Consider the following 9,695-nt stretch of genomic DNA (forward strand, 5'->3'; position numbering starts at 1 on the left):
ATCGCTTGAACCCGGGAGGTGGAGGTTGCAATGAGCTGAGATTGCACCATTGTACTCCAGCCTGGGCAACAAGAGCGAACCTTCATGTAAAAAAAAAAAAAAAAAAAAAAAAGAACTAAGAAACCATCCAAACATTTTCCCATGTCCACCCAGTGATCTGTCACCAAGACCCAGGGCTACCTGCTTTCATCCCTTAACCTCAACAGGGCAGCTCTCTGTAAAGGCATCATGGCTTTCATTCAGTTCTGCAAAAGGAGAAACTAGAATCTACCCTAATGGGTGTACACGGAGAGAGTGGTTGGCTGACTAAGTCTGCAGCCAGATTCTCACTGAGTATTGAGATCATGGTGGCATGACCAGGAATTTTCAGGAATTTGGTTTTATAAGGTCATGCCCAGATTATTGGGTTGTGTGTCTACTCAGTAAATACTCATGAAACTGATGGGTACGTGAAGGCTCGGTTTTTCTTTCTTTCTTTTTTTTTGTTTTTTTTTTGTTTTTTAGACGGAGTCTCGCTCTGTCTCCCAGGCTGGAGTGCTGTGGCCGGATCTCAGCTCACTGCAAGCTCCGCCTCCCGGGTTCCCGCCATTCTCCTGCCTCAGCCTCCCGAGTAGCTGGGACTACAGGCGCCCGCCACCTCGCCCGGCTAGTTTTTCGTATTTTTTAGTAGAGACAGGGTTTCACCATGTTAGCCAGGATGGTCTCGATCTCCTGACCTCGTGATCCGCCCGTCTCGGCCTCCCAAAGTGCTGGGATTACAGGCTTGAGCCACCGCGCCCGGCCTTTTTTTTTTTTTTTTTTTTGAGATGGCGTCTCACTCTGTTGCCCAGGCTGGAGTGCCGTGGCGTGATCTCTGCTCATTGCAAGCTCCGCCTCCCAGGTTCACGCCATTCTCCTGCCTCAGTCTCCCGAGTAGCTGGGACTACAGGTGCCTACCACCACACCCGGCTAATTTTTTGTGTTTTTAGTAGAGACGGAGTTTCACCTTGTTAGCCAGGATGGTCTCGATCTCCTGACCTCGTAATCCGCCTGCCTTGGCCTCCCAAAGTGCTGGGATTACAGGTATGAGCTACGGCGCCCGGCCAAAGGCTCGGTTTTTCAAAGCCATTAGCTATGTAAATACCCCAATACAGACAAAGTAATAGCATAGTACTAGGTTGAGCCATATGCAATTGCCAATATTCTACTATCTTTGATCAACAAAACTGGCTTTTTTTTTTTTTGGTGTGCCTCAGCTTTGTATAATGAAATCCTGTGTGCCCAACCACTCAACTTCCACAACAATCAAGTCAAGCCTCTGTGGAATTTGTGTCCTACCTACTTTGACCTCTCTCTTCCCAGAGATAATTTCAGAGCGAATTCCATATATATAATGATTTTGGTGTGTCTTTAAAAAACAAAAAGCTCTTTTTGAAAGCATAACCACAATACCATTATTATTATTATTTTGAGATGGAGTCTTGCTCTGTCACCCAGGCTGGAGTGGAGTGGTGCAATCTTGGCTCACCGCAACCTCCGCCTCCCGGGTTCAAGCGATTCTCCTGCCTCAGCCTCCCGAGTACGGAGGCTCCCAAGTTGTATTTTTAGTAGAGACAGGATTTCACCATGTTGGCCAGGCTAGTCTTGGACTCCTGACCTCAAGCAATCCACCCACCTCAGCCTCCCAAAGTGCTGGGATTACAGGCGTGAGCCACTAAGCCTGGCAATTATTTTGATTCAAAATATTAATAATAATTATTATATAACATTTTCAAATATACAATCATTATTCAAATTACCTAAAGTGCCTCATACATTTTTAGTTTTTCACATCAGAATTCATATGATGTCCATAGATTGCAATTGGTTGATTACTATCTTAAGTCCTTTTTAATCTATAGATTTTTCTGTTTTCCTTTCTTTTTCTTTGAACAGGGTCTCATTCTGTCACTTAGGTTGGAGTGCAGTGGTCTGATCATAGCTCACGGCAGCCCCCAATTCCTGGGCTTAAGTAATCCTCCCGCTTCAGCCTCCTGAGTAGCTGGGACTACAGGTGTGTGCCATCAATCCTAGCTAATTTTTAAAAATTTGTGATGTTTTATAGAGATGAGGTCTCGCTATGTTTCCTGGGCTGGTCTCCAACTCTTGGCCTCAAGGGATTGAATTACAGGTGTCAATAACCACACCCAGCCAAAAGCTCTTGTTTCTCTTTTACCTATTACTTCTTTAATGCTCCTCCTTTATTTGTGTAGATCTGAGTTTCTGACCTATATTACATTTCTTCTCTATAAATTACTTCTTTTAACATTTTTTTTTTGTTTTGCTTTGAGGTAGAGTTTTGCTCTTGTTGCCCAGGCTGGAGTGTATGGCACAATCTTGGCTCACTGCAACCTCTGCCTCCTGGGTTCAAGCAATTCACGTGCCTCAGCCTCCTAGGTAGCTAGGATTACCTGTGTATGCCACCACACCCAGCTAATTTTTTGTATTTTTAGTAGAGATAGGATTTCACTATGTTGGAGAGTCTGGTCTTGAACTCCTAGCCTCTAGTGATTCACCCATCTACCATAGTGCTGGGGTTACAGGCATGAGCCACCACACCCAGGTCTGAAGTAGTTTTTCAGGGTAACTTTAGAATGCCTTTGGCTGAGAGGAGGGGTCCATTCAGACGGATGGAGGTGGTTAGCGTTTTATTTTTGGCTTACAAGCACTTGCTGGGTTTGTTTGGAGAGTCGACAGTTGACAGTAGCATCGATATTAATGGTTATATTACACTTTTTTTTTTTTTTTTTGAAACATAGTTTCACTCTTGTTGCCCACGCTGGAGTGCAATGGCATGATCTCAGCTCAGGGCAACCTCTGCCTCCTGGGTTCAAGCGATTCTCCTGCTTCAGCAACTTCTGCCTCCTGGGTTCAAGCGATTATCCTGCTTCAGCCTCCAGAGTAGCTGGGATTACAGGCGCCTGCCACTACGCCCAGCTAATTTTTTGTGTTTTCAGTAGAGACGGGGTTTCATCATGTTGGCCAGGCTGGTCTCAAACTCCTGACCTCAGGTGATCCACTCACCTTGGCCTCCCAAAGTGCTGGGATTAAAGGTGTTAGCCACTGCGCCCAGCCAGTAGCATTAATATTAATGGTTATATTACACTTTTTTTTTGTTTTGTTTTGTTTTATTTTTTTTGAGACGGAGTTTCACTCTTGTTGCCCAGGCTTGAGTGCAATGGTGCAATCTTGGCTCACTGCAACCTCTGTCTCCTGGGTTCAAGTGATTCTCCTGCCTCAGCCTCCTGAGTAGCTGGGATTACAGGCATGCGCCACCACACCCGGCTAATTTAGTATTTTTAGTAGAGACAGGGTTTCTCCATGTTGATCAGACTGATCTCGAACTCCTGACCTCAGGTGATCTGCCCACCTCGCCTTCTCAAAGTGCTGGGATTACAGGCACGAACCACCTCGCCTGGCCTGGTTATATTACACTTTCAAAGTCCATTTGGTTCAATAACACTTCTTTCTTTCTTTCCTTCTTTCCTTCTTGCTTTCTTTCCTTTCTTTCCTCCCTTTCTTTCCCTTTCTTTCCCTTCTTTTCTTCCTTCCTTCCTTCCTTCCTTCCTTCCTTCCTTCCTTCCTTCCTTTCCTTCCTTCCTTCCTTCCTTCCTTCCTTCCTTCCTTCCTTCCCTCCCTCCCTCCCTCCCTCCCTCCCTCCCTCCCTCCCTCCCTCCCTCCCTTCCTTCCTTCCTTCCTTCCTTCCTTCCTTCCTTCCTTCCTTCCTTTCCTTCCTTCTGATGGGGTTTCACTCTTGTTGCCCAGGCTGGAGTGCAAAGGTGCGACCTTGGCTAATTGCAACCTCCGCCTCCCAAGTTCAAGTGACTCTTCTGCCTAAGCCTCCAGAGTAAGTAGCTGGGATTACAGGTGCCCACCATCACGCCAGCTAATTTTTTGTATTTTCAGTAGAGACGGGGTTTCACCATGTTGGCCAGGCTGGTCTTGAACTCCTGACCTCAGGTGATCCACCCACTTCAGTCTCCCAAAGTGCTGGGATTACAGGCATGAGCCACCATGCCTGGCCTCAATGAGATTTCTTATAAATTATAAAGTAAAGTTAAAAAATCTCAGGACCTCACACTCACTATAGAAAAGGGAAGGTTCAGCCTGGAAGTTGTCATGCAACACCCTCTTCCAAAATGAATAGCTGTTACTAGCATTATGCACTAGCCAAATCTCCATATAAAAGTAATAAGCCTCAGGCAGTTAGGAAGGACAGCCCCCATACCTCATTCAAAAGTAAATTCTGCCAGGCATGGTGGCTCACACCTGTAACCATAGCACTTTGGGAGGCCGAGGCTGATACTATGTTCTGTTTTTCCCAGTCTCTCAGGCTGGGATTACAGGCACCCACCACCATGCTCAGCCAATTTTTTGTATTTTTAGTAGAGATGGGATTTCACCATATTGGCCAGGCTGGTCTTGAACTCCTGACCTCAGGTGGTCCACCCACCTTAGTCTCCCAAAGCACTGGGATTATAGATATGAGCCACCATGCCTGGCCCAAGTCTAGATTCTAAAACTAAAGTCTGCTTGATTCCAACAGTGATAATGCTGACTACAAGCTTATCTTTCAAGATTGAGAATAAAGACAAGATGGAGAGTAGTCACTCCTCCACCTTCCCAAAGGCATCTGTATAACTGATTCTTCCTTTTTTCTCTTCAAACATTCACCTTATCTTACATAAAATGTAGATTTACTGGGCACTAAAGTCTCCCTCCTCATACCACTTAAGGAAATATGTAAATACTGAACATCCTGAAAAACCTCTTGAGAAAAGCAGATGTGTCTGTGGCTTGTGTTTTTTTCAGATGCACTCTAAAGCTCTGGCTCAATAAACCTAAACTGGGCCAGGAACAGTGGTTCACACCTGTAATCCCAGCCCTTTGGGAGGCCAAGGCAGGAGAATCGCTTGAGCCCAGGAGTTTGAGATCGGCCTGGATAACGTAGTATGAAAAGTAAAAAGTTCCTCTTCAAAGTTCCCCTTCTTGTTAAAGAATAAATCATAAGTGTTAGAAATAATAGTTTATTTTAAAGACTAACTTTCTTCAAGCCTGCTTGCTTTGTGCTAATAACTCTTTGTTAAGCCCTATCCTATATAATTGTTGGATATGCTCACAGACATGTTCCAGCTCACAGCCTATGCCCCTTCCTTATTTGGAAATGTTATTGCTTCCTTAAACCTTTTGTAAGCAACTTCTTTGTTCTTCCTTGCACTTACCTATTTAGGAAAGTTTTAAGCTATTAGCAAATCAGGTATCAGTTTAAGATTGTAAGGTCTTGCTCTAGGCAATGGATGCAGGACACAGCAGTCAGGATGACCCAAATGCATAAGGTATAAATATGTCTGCTTTTCCTTTGTTCAAGTATGTTCTCACCATTGTTCCATCTGCAGTTGAGCACCTTTTCTGCAGAAAGTGAAGATGGCCTTGCTGAGAGATCTTTTGTCTCTGTGCTGACTTTTCTTCATGGCACCGATTATCTATTTCTAACAATTTTGATATTTCTAACAATAAGTGTCAGAAATAATATTTTCTTTTAAAAAATGACTTCCGGCTGGGCGCGGTGGCTCAAGCCTGCAATCCCAGCACTTTGGGAGGCCGAGACGGGCGGATCACGAGGTCAGGAGATCAAGACCATCCTGGCTAACCCGGTGAAACTCCGTCTCTACTAAAAAATACAAAAATCTAGCCGGGCGAGGTGGCGGGCGCCTGTAGTCCCAGCTACTCGGGAGGCAGTGAGCTGAGATCCGGCCACTGCACTCCAGCCTGGGCGACAGAGCGAAACTCCGCCTAAAAAAAAAAAAAAAAAAAAAAAAAAAAAAAATGACTTCCTTCTGTTGGGAGAAAAGCTGAGTGTTGGGAGAAGCTGAGACAGGGCTTGCATGTCTGACATAATGTAAAAGAGTCTTGGAACATGTCCAGGGTCCAGGGTCTAAAACCCCTTGTGGCCTTTGGGACACCAAACTCTGTGCTAAAGGGTGGAAGTCTACCCTGATCCACCATAATCTAAGCCCAGGGCACAAAACCCCTTGTGCTTTGGATAGAATCCAGGGCTCATGGCCTCTGGAATGTGTCTAGACTTGCTGGCTCCTTGCTCTCCCAGGATCAATTGTAACTTGAGTTAAAAGAACCTGCTCTCCATGACCTCAAGTAGCAGAGGATATATTAAACTGTCACAGCTGTAAATCATGTGCTTAATGCAACGTTCCCTTTCAACTGCACATTCTCACCACCTATTTCTTTGATCTCCCATAGTCTGGGCTTCCGGAACTCAGGGCTTTCACAGCCTCCACACTCGCATTGGCCCCCTGGACCCACTTTCTCTCTCAAACTGTTTTCTCATTCCTTTGACTCCACTGGACTTCGTCACCCCTACGACCTGGTGTTGGGTCTGATCACCTCAACACCTTCAAGCTTCCTTGCTTTTTGCTAATAACACTTTGTTAAGCCCTATGTAGCTGTTAAATACTGTAAAAGAATAAATACATTCTATGTCCTTGTACTTTAACCAAGTTATTTGTTCTGGCCCATAGCCTGCTCAGACATGTCCGAACATACACAGGCATTTCCTAGCTTACAGTCTATGCCCCTTCTTTATTTGGAAATGTTATTATTCTCCTAGTTTCCTGTAAACAACCCCCTTCTTTTCTTTGTTCACCATTGTGCATTTACTTATTTAGGAAAGTTTTAAGTTTTTAGCCAATCAGGACCCGTCTAGATTGTGCGGTCCAGCTCCAGCCAATGAAGATAGGACACAGCAGTAAGGACCCAATGCATTAGGGACAAAAACCTCTGCTTTTCTTTGTTCAGAATTCTCTTGTGGCAATCAGACTTCTGAGAAGCACCCTTTCTGCAGAAAGTAAAATTGCCTTGCTGAGAAAATTCTTTGAGTGCTAGTTCTTCTTTTTGGCACCAAGGAACAAGCATTTGTTTCTAACACTAGGTGTGGACAAATTTGAGAGTTAAAAATTCCAGGGAGGGCTGGGCATGGTGGTTCATGTCTGTAATCCCAGCACTTTGGGAGGCTGAAGCAGGCAGATCACTTGAGGTCAGGAGTTCGAGACCAGCCTGGCTGACATGGTGAAACCCTGTCTCTACAAACAATATAAAAAATTAGCCAGGCATGGTGGCAAACACCTATATTCCCAGCTATTCAGGAGGCTGAGGCACGAGACTTGTTACAACCCAGGAGGCAGAGGTTGCAGTGAGCCAGGATTGTACCACTGCACTCCAGCCTGTGCAACAGAGCAAGATTGTCAAAAAAAAAAAAAAAAAAAAAAAAAAAAAAAAAATCCAGGGATCCAGGAAGGAGATCTATTATAGTAGGGCTTCCATGCTTTTATGAGCTGTACCTCCTCTAGGAACTCAGCCGTGTTCTCAGGTAAATACTGGAGAAACATCCCTTCATCCTTCCAGCAAGGGGAGAAAAAAACCATTTTGAAATATGCCAGAGCATTTTGTTCTTAACAAGGTCTGCCCTCTGGAGAAATTAGTTAATCAGAGCCTAACCTGCTGGAGTTTTATCAGTGTCTAAATGACCAGGAGGAAGGGAAATACCCAACTTCAGCACACTCCAGCTGTACTGTCCCAACTAAGGGGAGGGGAAAGTAATTAATAAATACTTGTAGGCTGGGTGTGGTGGCTCACACCTGTAATCCCAGCACTTTGGGAGGCCGAGGCGGGTGGATCACCTGAGGTTGGGAATTCACGACCAGTCTGACCAACATGGAGAAACCCCATCAGTACCAAAAATACAAAATTAGCCGGGCATGGTGGTGCATACCTGTCATCCCAGCTACTTGGGAGGCTGAGGCAGGAGAATTGCTTGAACCCAGAAGGCAGAGTTTGCAGTGAGCCAAGATCATGCCATTGCACTCCAGCCTGGGCAACAAGAGTGAAACTTTGTCTGAAAAAATAAATAAATAAACAAATACTTGTGAAATTCACAGTCCAGAGGCATAGACTCATTAAAAGATTGAGACCTAATGATAGGACTATATAATGCTTTTCATCCTCATACACATACACACACACACACACACACACACACACACACACACCCTGTAATACATTACTAAAGGCTCATTTATGACAGTTTCTTTTTTTTTTTTGAGACGGAGTCTCACTCTGTCGCCCAGGCTGGAGTGCAGTGGCACAATCTCGGTTCACTGCAAGCTCCGCCTCCCAGGCTCAACTGATTCTCCTGCCTCAGCCTCCCAAGTAGCTGGGACTACAGGTGCCCGCCACCACACCCGGCTAATTTTTTGTATTTTTAGTAGAGACGGGGTTTCACCGTGGTCTCGATCTCCTGACCTTGTGATCCGCCCGCCTCGGCCTCCCAAAGTGCTGGGATTGCAGGCGTGAGCCACTGCGCCCTGCCATTTATGACAGTTTCTTTCACCAAGTAAATCACACTGGGCTATCAAGAAAAAGTTACAGGGCATATTACAAAGCAAAAACACAGTCTGGAGAGAAAGAGCAAGCATCAGAACCAGTCATAGTGGAAATGCTGGAATTATCAGGCAGAGAATTTAAAATTAATATGCTAAGGGCTCTAATGGATAAAGTAGACAGCATGCAAGAACAGATGGGCAATGTAAGCAGAGAAGGAAACTCTAAGAAAGAACCAAAATGAAATGCTGAAGATAAAAATACTGTAACAGAAATGAAGAATGCCTTTGACTGGCTTATTAGAAGATTTAATGTGCTGGTCTCTTTTGCGATACTGGGTAATCTATAAAGAAAAGAAGTTTTATTGGCTCACAGTTCTGCAGACTGTACCAGTATGGCTCCACCATTTACTTCTGGTGCAGGCCTCAGGAACCTTGCAATCATGGCAGATGGTGAAGGGAAGCCAGCATGCCACATGGTGGGAGGGCCAACATGGTAAAACCACATCTCTACTAAAATACAAAAATTAACTGGGTGTGGTGAGGGACATCTGTAATCCCAGCTACTTGGGAGGTTGAGGCAAGAGAATCACTTGAACCCGGGAGTCTCAGCTACCTGGGAGGCTGTGGAGGGAGGATCACCAGAGGCTGGGAGGTCCAGGCTGCAATGAGCCATAATTGCACCACTGCACTCCAGCCTGGGTGATGCAGCAAGGCACTGTCTAAAAAAAAAATAGTAATAAACTTAAGGCCGGGTGCGGAGGCTCACATCTGTAATCCCAGCACTTTGGGAGGCTAAGGCGGGTGGATCACCTGAAGTCAGGAGTTCGGGACCAGCCTGGCCAACATGGAAAACCCCATCTCTATTGAAAATACAAAAATTAGCTGGGCGTGGTGGCTGGCGCCTGTAATCCCAGCTACTTGGGAGGCTGAGGCAGGAGAATCACTTGAACTCAGGAGGTGGAGGTTGCAGTGAGCCGAGATCGCACCACCGCACTCCAGCCTGGGTGACACAGCAGAGACTCCATCTCAAAAAACGACAACAAAACCTGGACTGGGGTTGCTGCAGTTCCCAATGGAGACACACGGGGGCAGAAGAAGTACGCAGTGAGGATGTCTCAAGCGCTCCAATCCTTCCGGCACTTTTCACACACAGCATCTCCCTCCTGGCGCAAACATTTTGCTTAATCCTTGAGCCTTTCCCCCACCTGACCTCAGTGCCTTTTGCCACTGGGGAGCCAGAAGCCTACAGCCCAGGGGCTTCCCAAGTGAAGGCACACTGGG

This window comes from Chlorocebus sabaeus, chromosome 6, assembly GCF_047675955.1.
Source record: "Chlorocebus sabaeus isolate Y175 chromosome 6, mChlSab1.0.hap1, whole genome shotgun sequence".
Lineage (NCBI taxonomy): Eukaryota > Metazoa > Chordata > Mammalia > Primates > Cercopithecidae > Chlorocebus > Chlorocebus sabaeus.